The sequence below is a fragment of the Mus musculus genome, chromosome 13 (assembly GCF_000001635.26).
Source record: "Mus musculus strain C57BL/6J chromosome 13, GRCm38.p6 C57BL/6J".
Classification (NCBI taxonomy): domain Eukaryota; kingdom Metazoa; phylum Chordata; class Mammalia; order Rodentia; family Muridae; genus Mus; species Mus musculus.
Window position 1 is genome coordinate 112,098,640 of NC_000079.6, and position 15,942 is coordinate 112,114,581.

The 15,942-nt window shown below is 44.5% G+C and overlaps 1 long non-coding RNA gene across 1 annotated transcript; it reads left to right on the forward strand.

Moving 5' to 3' along the window:
* The first annotated feature begins 2,282 nt into the window (after window positions 1–2,282).
* Window positions 2,283–3,060, forward strand: Gm41062 (predicted gene, 41062). The gene is made up of 2 exons (NR_168715.1): window positions 2,283–2,421; window positions 2,828–3,060. It is a non-coding gene; the product is annotated as a predicted gene, 41062 (long non-coding RNA).
* Window positions 3,061–15,942: the final 12,882 nt, after the last annotated feature.

Genomic DNA, 15,942 nt, shown 5'->3' on the forward strand with positions numbered 1-15,942 from the left:
TGTCTCTGTGTGTGTATCTGTCTGTCTGTATCTGTCTCTGTTTGTGTGTCTGTGTGTGTGTATGTGTTTGTGTTGTTGTTGTTTCAAATAAGGTCTTACTTTGTAGACCAGGTGGACCTCAAACTCAAGGTAATCCTCCTGTTTCATGTTTCAGCCTCTGGAGTATTGCAATTGGAGGCATGAGCCATCGCATCCAGTTGAGGAACTCATTAAAAAAATGTATGTGGAATAAACTCCTACATCTCAGATATCTCTGAGAAGATACTGATAACGTGGATATATTGCCGTCATCATCACAGCATGCAGCTCCATTGATAGCACACAGAAGCAGCTGAGGTTCAAACCTCAGCACTACACGAACCAGGAGTGATGCACATGCCTGCCTGTAATCCCAGCACTCAAGAGGTCTAGACTCAAGTATTAGAAGTTCAGGGCCCTCTCTGGTTCCACACAGAGTTTGAGGCCAGCCTAAGCTATAAAAGACTACATGTATGTATGGGAGGGGGTGACATAGCCCACACTCTTCCCCATGTTGTTCAGTGGTATGATGAAAAAGCTGAGTCTCAGAGACAGCATGCAGTCTATTCCTTAGACGGAGCCACTTCTTGTTTCCCTGGAGTACTGCGAGGGAGGCTACAGTGACGGCCATAGTCAGTAAGCAGATGGGGAACCCCCAAACTACATTTCAGAAGAAATGTGAATGTGGTTGCTCTCTATCTTTGTTGGGGACACCAGCCATCCTTACCCCCGATATGTGGGAGATTTCATGGAGGGTTTGGAGAAACCCCAGGTCATGCTGGGGGGGGGGGGTCATAGCAAAGGGGGACGAGGAAGTTCCTGATAAATCGTGGCACCTTGCTTCATGGTGCTTAGTAACTTAGGTCTCAGACCACCACAGAGCAACAGGGGCTTGTCACATAATTTCTTTGTTCCTCTGGGTCAAGAGTCAACTTTGTCCTTGTCTATAGAATAATCAATTGGAGGACCTTGTGCCCTTAGGATAGAATATCTTTCTCTGCGTGCCAAGTAACTGCTCTGCAGGTGGCAAGGGAAAAAATTCCTCCCCAGCTCTGCCCCTGCTGCAAAGGGCAGAGCACTAAGTTTGGAGATAGTGACGATGGGGGTGAATGTGTGTATGTATATGTGTGAGTATCTCTGTGTGTCTACCTGTGTATGTCTATCTGTGTGTATCTGTGTATTTGTGTGTGTATGTATCTATGTGTGTGTTTATCTGTGTATGTATATCTGTGAGGGTATGTCAGTATGTGTATTTCTGTGTTCCCCCCCCTCTCTCTGTGTACATACATGTACACATACACGTACACATACACACAGCCTAGAAGAAGAGCTTTGGTTTCCTTTAGCTGTCTGCCACAGGAGTCAGTAGCCTGCTGGCTACAGAGCCCAGACCAGCAGAACGTGCACTCAAGCTCCGACCTGACCTCCCCACCCCTTTTCGACTTTGTGGGACTTGTGTACAATTTGGAAAGAGATGAAGTGCATCCTAGCTCCTAGCTGACCAGCTCCCTCAGTGGCTTGGAGACCCCATTCCCTCTTGCTCTGCCTTACTGGCCTGCAAGCATAGTTCACAGAGACCCCTGTGGTTTGACCTTTCCAGACCTTTCCCTATTATAGACAGTTCAACCGAGGTTCTCTCAGGCTCCAAACGAAGCATCTCAGACATTGCATAAATAAAAGTACACATCTTGCCATAGAACAGCAGCAGGGACCAGCTGCTGCACCAAAAAAAAAAAAAAAAAAAAAAAAAAAAAAAAAACAGCGCTCCCTGGGGACTCTGGGCATCTCAGAACCCAGGGATAGCTGCTGCCAATTCTTTTAATTGTCTGCATAAATAACACCAGTCTCATGAAGTTAGGGGCCACATTTCAGGACTGGCTCTGTTATTTGTTAATGGGCCACCCTGCCAAAGAGGTTAAGTCTTTGTGCCTGGAACGCAACTCAAAGCTCTAAGGCTTTAGTAGGGCGACAAATGTCTGTGTCTCTTTTTGCTTTTGACCGAAATCCAGCAGGGAGGAGCTACCCAGGGGACTGTCGGAAAGGGCTGTGCCAGTTCGTTCTCATCACAACCTAGAGTACGGTGCATGGGCCAGAGTGCACCGGGCTGCTTAGCCTTAACGCCCATTCCCATTCCGGTTTGCGGGAGTGCAAGATCAGGGCGGGGCTGAGCTCTGCCAGCCAGGCTCAGCCTCAGTCCTGTCTACCCTACCCAGGAGAAACCCCGCCCCCAGCCCCCACCTCAAGGAGCTGCACCGTTGCCCCGGGTCAGTCCATTGCCTGTGTGGTGGCAGCTTCCCAGGAAGGAAGAAGCGTTGTCTGCAGATCGCCTATCGGTCGGCTTTCCTGTGTCGGAGCGGTGGTTTTCCGGGGATGGCTGCCACCCCCGTGATTCCCAGCTGCCTGGTGCGTGATAAATAGGCCATTGTGAGGCTGCTGCGATCTGGCTTTCTTATCAAATGATCCACTAGAAAAAGAAAGCTAGAGCGAGATTCCTCCCCCGCTGCCAGTCATCTCAGCTTCTTCTCTTCACAGCCACAGCCATTTCCAGTTTATGCAGTTTTCCAGGGAATGTTTAGAAAGCAATTTTACTTGTTGAAGAAGGCAGGGAGCTAAGGGGGCGTGCCGCTTACTAAGTGGCTTGCCCGGGTTGTGTGGCTAGTTTCTTTGGCTTTGGGGCACGCATACACACCAATAAACAGCAGCGCTGTATCAAGTCTGCAGACCATCAGATTTACTGAAGTGCAGCAACTTAGGGTGTTGTTGTTGTTTGTATTTTGCATACTCATAGCAGACTTGCTTCTTCTTTTAGGAAACTTGGACCCTGCTCCCACAGAGATCTAGTGCTTTCCATAACATGATGCGCAGCTGTTACCTCTTCTCTACTCTGAACTGCCTGGCTTCCAGATGTGCAGACCAAAGCGAGAGATTTGACATGGACTCGTCCTAGACCAGTGGTTCTCAGCTGTTCTTATGAGCAATCCTTTAACACAGTCCCTCCTGTTGTAGTAACCCTCAACCATAAAATAATTCCCATCGCTACTTCATAGTTGTAATTTTGCTATTGTCATGGAAATTTTCGGAGATAGAGGGTTGCCAAAGGGGTCGTGACCCACAGGCTGAGAATCAGTTCCCTAGGCAAGGGTGAGCATGGGAAATGGGAAAGAACATAGGTTGTGTTGTTTAAATCATCCAATCCTTTCTGTGTCTCCAAAACTTATAGGTTGAGTCAGCCTTACCCCTACGCTGCATAAATGCCGAAATATCTCTGGGGAAATGAATGCGTGACTTGGCATTCCCAGTAAACAAGTCAGGAAAGGTGGGGTGGTTCAAAAGAAACAGTTAAGTTGCTGTTTCTCTAGACATCATTTGCGTAAGAAATACTTGTCTTTGCTTAAAACAAGCAAGCAGAGCCTCCTCGTTTCAACAGAGTTTTCTTTTGCTTGCATGTTCCTTTCCTTATTAATTTATGATTTCAGTTTTCACTTACTCAATAAAGACTGTATATGGCAGACAGGAGAAGTGACGTTGGGGATGCAATAACAAAAGGATAACTTTCTGTCCTGCAGGCAGTTTAGAAACCAGGGGCTATAAACAAATAAAGAGGAACATAGTGAAAACGTAGAACAGAAGAAGACCCACGGGTGTGTCTTACAGCCACAAAACCATTGACAGATTCTGTGTGCTCATCACTTACAATCCCTAGGAACCCAACAGCGTTCTTCATGGATCTCATTCTGTCCTTAATAAATAACAAGATAATTAGGAAGCTTGGGCACCGTATATACAATTTTCTCAGCTGAGACTTGCAATATGATTTCTTTTTTTTCTTCCTTCCTTTCTTTTTTTTTTTTTTTTTTTTGGTTTTTTTGTTTTTTTGTTTGTTTGTTTGTTTTGAGACAGGGTTTCTCTGTATAGCCCTGGCTGTCCTGGAACTCACTTTGTAGACCAGGCTGGCCTCGAACTCAGAAATCTGCTCCCCTCTGCCTCCCAAGTGCTAGGATTAAAGATGTGTGCCACCACGCCCGGCACAATATGATTTCGTGAGTCTACTTAGAGAGTCCATTGTGTAGAACCTGTGAGAAACTTGTTCAAGGTCATGAGGAACCTAGAGGGCAGTGGGCATATGATCCAGTGAGATGCCTTTAAAGTTCATCTTCTCAATACCGCACAGCATCTAACCGCCACTCTTCTGCGTGCTGGTGATCCTTTCAGCACACACTTAGGGAAAGAGTCTGAGATGGCTTGCTTTCCTTCACGGGTTCCATTAGTGCTGTTTGCTTCAACAGCTTACAGAGGCCAGGCACCCCAGATGACTTCTAGAGGCTGCTTACAAACCACTAGTGTTGGTGGAGGGATGGAAAACCTGGTACAGCAACTCAGTTTGCCATGGTTCTCATGAAGGAGACTCTAAGCTGTTCTCAACCTTCTTAGGGCCGCAATATTTTAATGCAGCTCCTCTTGTTGTGGTGATCCACAACCATAAAATTATTTCATTGTTCCTTCAAAACTGTGGCTTTGAGACTCTCATGAATCATAATGTAAATATCAAATATGCAGGATATCTAACATGCAAACCAAGTGTGGGGGGTCTAGAACCACAGGTCGAGAAACACTGCACAGAGAGCATCAGGCACCTTTCGGTAAGTAGCCCATTTGATGCAGTAACAGAAAAGCAAGGGGACTGGCTTTTTCCGGTCAACAGGATGAAATCTCTAACCTGGGTAGAGACCCAACATTGCAACCTACCCTACACATAAATGAATTAATCTAATTGAACTGGTCAACTACCTGAAGAAGGGACCACCCATCAGGAATGTGGGACCACCCAAAGAATGTGAGCTCCTCTTAAGCCTGGCTAAAAGAGATGGATGGAATAATTCTCTAGTAAGATACTGTACTTTTATTTCCAGAATTTTTACCTTCTAGCTCAGTTTCATGACCACCATGATGTTGGTTGTGTCTGCCCAACTTCCTGAGCCCTGACAGTTTCTTCTATCCTGACTCTTTTAGATGCTGGTTGAACCTAGGTTTTGTTTGTTGTTGTTGGTTGGTTGGTTTGGTTTATTTGTTTGTACTTTGAGCTTCCTTATTCTTTGTCCAAAGCTCCTACCATGTGACTCCTTGTCTACCAGGTGTCTGTCTTCCATGCCTGCTTAACTCTAGCTGTGCCCCACACCCCCAAACACACGTATACTTATGCTTGGGCATGTGAGTGTGTGTTTGTGTGTGTGCGGGTGTGTGGGCGCAGTGCATGCACAAGCACACACACACGCGCGCACATATCAGGCCCTTTTTTGCTTCCATTGTCCTCCTCCTGGGTACCTGCTGAGACTTACAGCTTACATGTCCTGGAATTTTTCTCTTAAACCATGATAAAATTATCCTCTTTGACTAAACTTTGGCTTTGTTTGACTTTCAAACTTTTTCTACTTTTTAAATATTCAGTAATTAGTGGAGAAAATGAACCCAGTCCTACACAGCTAGATGGTATCAAATTCTCCTCACAGAAGACCCTACAATTCTTAGTTTCTTAGTGATCATGTTTGGTCTTCTCATATCATAAGGAAGCCAACTTTTAAGGCCATTTCCAGAAGTCCCTCCAGGTTGGTGGCACTAGTGGCTGCAAGAGCTAGAGATCTCTTACTTGACTTGGTGGGGGGGGGGGAGTCTTAAAACCCTATAAACAACAGCACTAAAGTAAGGGGACAGTGACCCCATTCAGCCAGCATGGTGACTGGGGCAGGACAAAGCTGAAGAGAATTTCCTAGGGCTGAGTTCAAGTATAACGCAGAATGCTAGAGATGGGATCCAAGTGTTCTGATGTCTCCTGGAGCATTTGTCCCTGGAACCTTCAGCAAGGTTGGCTTGGGGGCAAGCAGAGCCAGTCAGTTGGCATTTTTCTTCAAGGAGGTTTCTTTTTCTTTGTCTGCAAGAATCTAAAGGCACTTGACCCAGCATCAGTCTTTTCACAGGGAAGAGGACTTTTGTGGCTAAATTTAGTTCCTTCAGCCATGATAGTCCCTTGATCTGACCTTGACCTGACTGTTTGTGGAAGTTGTGAGAGGAAGGAGAGATGGGAGGGGACAACGAGTAAAGAGAATAAGAAGACATTCAAGGCAGCACTCTGGGGGTCTCAGGGGTAGCAGTTTCAGAACAGAGGAACAACCTCAGCTGGCCTTCTAGAGGGCAATCTGCATGTTACATTATTGTCATCATTGATATTGAGATAGCATCTTCCTGTGTAGCTGGGGCTGGCCTAGAAGTCATAATAATCCTCCTGCCGTAGCTTCCAAAGTGGTGATATGACAGGTATGTACCACCATGCCTTGTTTTAATAATGTTACTGGAATAAGATGTGTGGATACTGATTCAAGTGGGGCCCAGAAAGGGTGTTTATCCTATAGGGCTGGAGAGCACTAACTTCAGTGTGGCTGGGTCCAATTCGAAAATCAAACAGAAAAGAAAAGAAAAGAAAAGAAAGGAAAGGAAAGGAAAGGAAAGGAAAGGAAAGGAAAGGAAAGGAAAGGAAAGGAAAGGAAAACAAGGGAAATATAAACAAAGATCCCATTTCTATAACATTTTGGAAACGACAGCATCTTTTCTTTGCCCATCCTGGAATCATCAAGTCATGAAGAAAATTAAGTAGGGGTATTCTTTAATATTTATTCTTTATTAATTCACTGAAGGGCAATGAATAGCTGTGGTCCTTTGTGGTATGGGCAAAGAAGCTACACGCCCATATGCTGTATGGGAGTTTATCATGCCCATGGAAGATTAAAAAGAAAATGTATATGAACTTGAGATTCCAGTAGAGTGGGAACTTCATGGAGGACCAATCAGGACTCTAGGTGGCTGGCTGAGCCTCTTTGGTTGGCGGGAAACAAGCCAGAAAAGATGAGGTTTGCGCTTAGTACCTACAATGTGCTCACCACTAGTGAGTGATCTGGAGGCCCAACTGTCTAAGCTTGGCAGAATGTGTACCCCAAATCTCATACCCAACGCCGACGGAAAGATTACCTTGAGCAAAAGATATTTGAGAAACAGCAGATGTAAGAAGAGCCCTCTAATCTCCTCCCCTTTGCTTCCAGAAAACATGAGATAAGACACTCCTGGGAAAGATGTTCTCCCTGTACCAGGGAAAGGAGAAACATTCTTTGATGGGGAGTTAGAGCCAAGAGAATTCAGTACAAACAGACCTTGTTAAAATAGGTTTTATCTTTTTTTAGTTTCCAAAAATAATTGAGTTATTTTGCCAGGCTAGGTTCTTTCTTATTAAACTTCACACAGAAACATGTAGAGTCTGCATTTCTTCGTGTCATTTCCTTATGGGTACTCTTGAGTCATGTAAAACATGTTGAATTGGTATGCTTTTGTTGCATTAGTCTATGTGTGTCAATTTAATTCTTGAAACTCAACTAGAATCCCTGAGAGCGTAGAGTTGAATTCCCCTACATGTGACTGTCCTCAAGGCCCTCCCACAGACTGGGCACGTGACTCATGGAGAGATGGCTTTCCAGCTGCTAGCAAGTAGAGACTAGAACTCTATGTGCACTACTGCATTAGTGAAGGTATGTGGGAGCTCTTTCCACATCACTGTGATGTGTAACCTGAATTGCTTTCATGTCTCCATCATCCCCTGGGTCCAGGTACCAATAATGGAGACAGAGGTGAGAGTTTTCAGAAAAAAAATTACTGTCCATTAAGACACTAGGCTTATAGCTGATAATAGAATAAAGAGGCATACTGATAGATGGGCAACTTTTGATAATGTTAGGGGCTGTAAGTTCCCCAGCATGACACATACAGGCATTGCACAGTATATCCAATGTTCCTAATAATTAACAAAAGTCTTAAAAGTTATAGGCAGAGAAAATTCCAATTTGCAACAACTGATTTTTAAAAATTTATATTTCGGCCATTTTTGAGTATTTATTAAACACCTAATCACCCCATTCTATTAAGTTGTGTCTTATAAAAATGAAAGCTTTATCCCAGTGATCATCAAACTTACCCACCCATGGGACAGTGGCATTCTGAATCATTTGTTAACTTCATTCTGGATACTGATGAACATGGATGTGTTGAGAACAGGCTCTGAAAGGGCTAGCTATCACACTCTGCATTATCCCTAAAGTAGGGGAGAGGGAGGGCTCTGCACTCTATGCATTGTTTTGTTTTCAATGCTTCCTGACCACAATTTCCTCTCCCTGCACTCCTCCCATCCTCCATAGCTTCCCCTCCCCCAGACCTCCTCCTCCTCCTCCTCCACTTCTCTCAATAAAGGAGCAGCTCTCCCAGATATATCCACTGAACACAGCATAGCAAGAGACAAGAAAGCTACGCAAAAGCCCTCATATCAAGGCTGGAAGAGGCAACCCAGTAGGAGGAAAAGGGTCCCAAAAGCAGACAAAAGAGTCAGAGACACTTTCACTCCCAACATTAGGAGTCCCACAGAAACACCAAGGAACAAACATATCCTAAATGCAGAAGTCCTAGCACAGACCCGTGCAGGCTCTATGATTGCTGCTTCAATCCCTACGGGCCCCTATGAGCTCTGCTTAGTTAGACAACATTTTCCTGGTATCCTCACTCTGTACTCTCTTTATGGACTCTAACCTCTGTAGGATATAATAATAAATATGTACCCAAAGATAATTAACAGAATGATTAGCCTTGATAACAAATAACCCACTAGTTCAATATTAAACTCCATTGCTTGAATGATACACCAGATTTTTTTTACAAAGTTATGATTTGAATTATGAAGTTGTCATTTCAATTAAATACCAATTTAAGAAATGAGTTTATTGCAAAAGAACTTATTCAGTGGGACTAAAGAACAAGAATGGCAGAATTAAGGGCCCTGTGCTCAGTTAAGAGTTTTCTGCCTATTCAGAGTCTGGAGAAGGAGAATGATGCAAACCTGATGAGCGGGCACGCGCGCATGCACACACACACACACACACACACACACACACACACACACACACACACTTCACTGAGTGTGCAGCACATCATGTTTCTCCATCTTCACATAATAATATCTGCCTTCACATTATTCAAATAACCCAAATGTCCAATGATGGGCAAATCGACAAAATGTGGTATGCACACAGAAGGGGATAATTGTTGTAATTATCATTATTCTTCAACTTTAGGGAAAAAAAGGAAGTTCTGAGGCATGCTGTAATGTGGAAGAACTTTGAGGACATTGAACGAGGTGGAATAAGCCACTCACAAAGAGATGAACACTAGCTTCTTCTCCCTTAGAGGGTACTTATGGTGCTCAAGTTTGTAGAGACAAAAAGAATTGTAATCACCACGGATGGCAAACAAAATAATTATTTTCTTGTTTGTTTTGTAAGAATTGTTGTTTAATAGAGTATCAGTTTTACTAGAGGTGAAGTCATGGATGTTATCTATCAATGTGATTGTATTTACTGTTACTGAAGCGTGTGCACAAAGGTTTAATATGAGCTGGGGCTCTCTATGGTTCGGTGGTGTAGAGTGCTTAGCATGTGCAAGGCCCCTGACCCAATTCTCAATGTTCCCCCCAAAAGATTAAGATGGCAGAGCTTACCACTCACATTTTGCTAATTTGAAAAGCCAAACAAGTGTCTCTCAGCACAGAGAAGTCAGCTTTCGTGGGTGAATTATAAACTAGATCTTACTACTTTTCTTTGTCAAGTTACCTTGCTGAATTTGTGGAGTTACAGAGGCTGCACATGAAACAGCATACAGGTGCCGTATACTACTAAAGCGTTCCTTTAAAATAGTTAAGATGCTAAATTTTACATGACATCTATTTTATCACAACTTTTTAAAGGGGTCTATAGAAGTTTAGAAGTGTCACAGCTATAAAAGAAAGAGAACCCTAAATGTACTTCATTTAAATATTTTTGAGTATTTAATTACTTGAAACAAATGAGGTATATCTATGTGTATACATAGCATAATGCACTGATGTGGTAGTTGGTGGCATGTTTTGATTACTTGTTCGTTTTGTTATACGACAGGGTCTCATGCATCCCAGGCTGGCTTGAAAACAGACATGCAAGTGAGGGTGACCTTGAACTTCTAATCCTCCTGATTCTACCTCCTGAATGCTGGAATCCTGGGTGTGAGCCTCTGTGACTTCTTTATGGTACCCAGGGTTTTCTACATGCTGAGCAAGCACTCTTTGTTGAGGTGCATTTCAGCCGCATTTCCTTGCCAAAACACACACACACACACACACTCACCTTTCTGTTTTGAAAGTTGTCTGATCATACCTACATCCTTTGAGTTTTGAGTTTCTCCTAAGCTTCAGATGATAAAACACATTTGGTGTTTCTGGAAGTCCCTGTGAAGGTATTAGTGTTGCCTTCTTTACTCTCCACTGTAGTAGAGAGCACTGATAGTCAGAAGCATCCCAGATGTCCTCTTCTTGTGATATTTCCTCTGGATTCCTGTGCACCAGGGAAGGCCATGGGACCAATTCTCCATTGCACTGTTAGTATATCACCACCTGTAAGTTTTGAGACCTTTCCCACATGCTTTTTTTTTTCTCTTTTGCTAAATAGAGTGGATTCTAAAGACTTAAAAGAAGATGGAGCAGGAAGATGGGTCCAGCCTTGATGCTCAAATGACTGTATAGTACCAAGTCCTTCTGAGCCTGTATGGTGATGTGACAAAAATAAGAAATCAGCATCTGATGCCTTACCTCACTGGTAGTTTGGTCTTGTTAAGCACTTAGCTGCTCTGACTGAGACAACCATGGAAGGTACTAGAGAGACAGGATGTACTGATGGCCCTGGGAGCTAGAGGGTCTGGTAGGCAAGCAAGTGGATGTTGCATGACTCCCAAGTGCAAGTGCTTCACGTTGCTTAGAACCGTGGAGGAAATACATTTACATAAACACAGGCAATCTAAGTCAACAAAAATCTTAAGGGTGCGGAGCTTTGTTGCTTTGTAGAGGATGCTAAAGCCTCCTTTGGGTCCAGTACAACTGATGTAGGTGAAATCAAGGTGAAAGGCTTTCTAGGGAAAGATGAAAAGAAACTTAAGGGGAGACACTCAGTGCTCCATTTTTCTTTTCTTTCTTTTTTTTCCTTTTCTTTCTTTTTAGGTTTTATTGGTTTTGTTTGGTTGGTTAGTTTGTTTTGTTTTTTGAAACATTGTTTCTCAGGGTGACTTTGTCTGTCTTGGAACCTGTAGACCTGACTCACAGAGATCCTCCTGTCTCTGCCTCCAAGTACTGGGATTAAAGGCATATTCCACTCCTGCCTGGTCCATTTAAAGTTCTTATTCTACAAGTCTCAAGATTTAAAAGTTATTATTACTGTCAAGCAATGGTTAATGTTAACACAGCCAGTCCTCAAATAGTGTCTATGCTACCCTGATCCAGATTTCTTCCCAATGCTGGGATCCAGACCTGTGATACAGTCTGGACTCTCATCTGTTGACTCTACACTGCAGGCGAGAGGCCTGAGCTCAACAACCCTGAATTAATGATATGCCTTGCCTTCACTTGGAGGGAAGCCCTGCTCCTGCCCCAGGAAGACTGACCAATGATGCTGATGCTCCTTTATACTTTCCTGTGTAGGAAAACCTCCCAGATTCATACTGATGAGTCTTCCATCTCCGTGGCTTTCATGACTCCTGGCCAAAGTCTGGAGTACAGGTGTTTTATGACTCATCGATAAGTTCATATGAAAATGTAACATCCTGTTGTCCATGGTTCTGCACACTCTAGCCACTGCCCCTCCTGAGCTAACATGGGACACTGGTCACACTTTTCCTCCTCACCATTTCTTCCCTTCTCAATTCTGGAGAGTCTCATTCTTTCTTAGCACCTTTCAAGGCATTCTTCTGCTTAGGTCACACCCTTTTCCCATCCCTTCCCTTCCCTTCCCTTCCCTTCCCTTCCCTTCCCTTCCCTTCCCTTCCCTTCCCTTCCCTTCCCTTCCCTTCCCTTTTCCCTTCCCTTCCCTTTTCCCTTTTCCCTTCCCTTCCTTCCCTTCCCTTCCCTTCCCTTCCCCCTTTTCCCTTCCCTTCCCTTCCCTTCCCTTCCCTTCCCTTCCCTTCCCCCTTCCCTTCCCCCTTCCCTTCTCCCTTCCCTTCTCCCTTCCCTTCCCCCTTCCCTTCCCCCTTCCCTTCTCCCTTCCCTTCCCCCTTCCCTTCCCCCTTCCCCCTTCCCTTCCCCCTTCCCCCTTCCCCCTTCCCTTCCCCCTTCCCCCTTCCCTTCCCCCTTCCCCCTTCCCTTCCCCCTTCCCCCTTCCCCCTTCCCTATAGCTCAGTCTGGATACCAGCTCCCCAGAGAAGCCTTCTTTGATGCACCTACCTGCAGCAGACCCCCAAATTCATCACCTTTTCTGTCCTCTCTACTCTCTGAGCCCACCCCGTTCCTCCAGCCATTGCAGTAACAGCAGCCTTGTCCTGGTGTCCCGTGAGAGCACCTGGCCTCATGTGCTCAATTCCTGCTTCAGGCTTTCTCTGATGACACAGAGGAGCTGTGCCTGTAAGCCTGGGAATGGGAAATTAACCCACGGGCCAGTGGGAGCTAAAGGATCTATATCATACATTTCCAGGGGGCATTTTGGAGGTGAATTCTACATGGCTTCTTGGTGTCCAAGCAGAAATATCCCTAGGACCCACAGCATTGTCCTTAAGTGGCACAATAAGTCTTAAACGATTCTTACTGTTAGCATTTCTTCTTTATTTGCTTGCCTCTTCCTGACTGTTGTCTTTTGGATCAGCTTACAAAATAAACTACCTGCGTGCAATCCATTGCCAGCCTCCCATGAGAATTTAGGCTCAAAGCAACTTCCTCCTTTATTTAATGTCACAAGATCTCCATTTCTATGTTAGCATTTGCTGAAGCTTATATTAATTCTATTTATTTCTAGGATTCTATTATATTTGTATTCCATCCAGACTGGAATGTAAACATCAGGAGCGGGAATCTCGTCTATTTTTCAACTGCATGCTCAACACCTAGGGTGCAGTTTTGACAGGCATGCTATTACTAAATATATATTAATGGATGAATACATTTTAAAAACATGGTTCAAGAACAGCACTTGTATCTTAGGCACTGAGAAGCCTCACGGCATACAGGTTCAAAGCAAATGATTTGGATTCAGTCTTTCTTCTCAATTCCCAATTTTGCTACCTACAGCACCCACTTCCCATACACAGGTTTCCACACCAGACTGGGTGCCTACCTGCCATTTATGAAGTGGGACTAATAAGAGCATCTGGAACATGGGATTGTAACTATGCTTTAGAAAGCTACCTGTCAAGCACTTGGGACAGTGCCTGGGATATGATGACCACCCAGGACATCCTAGTGCTTTCGTCACTCTCCCCCTTTCTGGGGCCATTTAACTGAGTTCAGATTTGAATAGATATATTTTAACACAACATTTACCATTCATTTTAGATCTTCCAAACATGCCATTCTTGTCAACATCCCTCCCAGGAATCCCTCAGTTAAATAGCATTGGGGAAATGATACAGATGGTTTAAGTGTGTGCTACATTGAACGTCTTGCATGATTTCATTCCCAAGAAGTTTAGTGGAAATGTATTTGAATTCATCAAAAAGTAGGCACAACCAATGTTAATGAACAACGTATTTGTTTTCTTCTTCTTCTTCTTCTTCTTCTTCTTCTTCTTCTTCTTCTTCTTCTTCTTCTTCTTCTTCCTCCTCCTCCTCCTCCTCCTCCTCCTCCTCCTCTTCCTCTTCTAACTCTCCTCCTTCCCCTCCTCCCCCCTCCTCCTCTTCCTCTCCTCCTCCTCCTCTTCTTCTTCTTCCTCTCCTTCTCCTCCTCCTCCCCCTCCTCCTCTCCCTCCTCCTCCCCCTTTCATCCTCTTCCTTCTCTTTTTCCTATGTCTTTTCAAGGCTCTATTATTCCCATGCATTGCATTTTAAAGACATACACTGGGCATACTACTTTATGCTCTGAAGTCCTTTTGGAGGGGTTTGTAATAACTACTGACTCAACAACTAAATGCTATTTTAGGAAGTGTTACTGGGGAACTGGAGAGATGGCTTAGTGGCTAAGAGCACTGGCTGCTCTTTCAAAGGACCTGGTTTGGTTCCTAGAACCTACATGGCAGCTCACAACCATCCATAACTACCAGTTCCTGAGGATCCGATGTCCTCTTCTGTCTTCCAAGGGCATCAGGCACACATGTGGTATACAGACATTAATGCAGGTAGAACACCCATGGGTATAAATTGTTTCTTAAAACAGTTACTTTAAGTAAATACAAGTGGGTGGGGCGGTCTTGGCAATGTACTTGCAGTACAGAGGACTTAAGTTCAGATCCCAGCACTCACCTAAAAATCTGGTCATGGTGGCAACTGTAATTCTGAGCCCGAGAAAGCAGGAACAGAAAGATCCTTGGGGCTCGCTGCCCAGCCGATGAGCTCCAGGTCAGTGAGACATGCTGGGTCTAAAAAGAACCTGGCCAGGTGACTTGAGGACACCTGATTTTGACCCAGCTCATATACATAGGAAACCCTTGCACATATGCATGCATGCATGTACACACACACACACACACACACACACACACACACATACACACACACACAGAAATGCTATTGGAGTGAAGGTTGAGAATAGACACCACTGGGTTGGAGAAATGGCTCAGCCGTTAAAGGCTAGGCTTGCAACCCAAAATATAAGAGAATAGACACCACTCATGCCATAAATGGATATCAATGACTGGGCATACAGCTGCCTTTTTCCTTGCCCAACTAGGACGCAAACTCTCCAGGTAGGAGGACTTCCTGCCTGGTCAGTTCTGTCTTTCTGTACATCACTCTGACAAGGGACTCTGTGCCTGTTTCATCTCTAAGGAGTGTTTCTGTCTTAGGTCTGTCAAAGTTCCTCTGCTGTAGAGACACCCCAGAGAGGAGAACCCAGTGAGAGTCTTTGGTCTTGGTTCACAGGCTAACCTTCTGGTGACTTTTAGAAGCAACTCTTAAATCCATCTGACTCAAGTGAAGGGAGAAAACAGAATTTGGGTTTTGTCCTGTTCAAAAGTTCAATACAAGACAAAGGAGATCATGTTGCCCGTGGGAGGCAGTGATGCCGATACCTGGATGTTATTCTTGGGCTACAGAAGGGAAGGGAAGGGAGGCAGAGCTGGGATTTTCTGTCCCTGTTCTTTGAGCTCCCCATTTGTACAACTGCTCACCCACTCCTCTCCTGACTCCTTCACTTTCCCTTCTGACGAATCCCCATATGTATCTGAGCCAATGCAGGCGGCCAGGTCCTGTGGGTCAGGCCTGGGTAAGGCAGGGGGCTGGACGCATGACTCTGGGAGACAAGTGTCGGGGATCAAGAGCTTGGAAGCCTTAGGAGTTTCCTTCTAGAACAGAGCTGTGGTGCATCAGAACAAAGCAAGAATTCTAACCCAGGGGAAGTGTGGAGAGGTGAAGACAGGAACAGGCTGCGGATCCTGTGAGCTCTTCTTTGAGGGTGTATCTTTAAGTGTGGACATGTGGCCTCAATAGTTTTCATTTCCCTTTGGAAGCTGCTGAGTCTATAGGAGCTGACTGAGGCCTTTTCTTTATGTAATGTAGTTCTACCAACATCTTAGCATCATATGGTCCAGACACACACACACACACACACACACACACACACACACACACACACAGAGTCAGCAAGGAAGCTGTATGGTGGCATTAGCTATTTTTGTGCTATTATTTTTCAAGCATATTAAAGTGATATTTAATCCTACTCTGTCTTGCTTTGCTCCTTCAGGCTGGACTTAGCCTAACTTCTGTGCAGGGGAGGGAGATCTACAAATGACAGGAAGATTTATTTATTTATTTATTTATTTATTTATTTATTTATGAATCCTGTGTGCATGCATTAATGCAAAAACAATATTGGGCTTAACTAACAGGCTACTTATTCAAAAG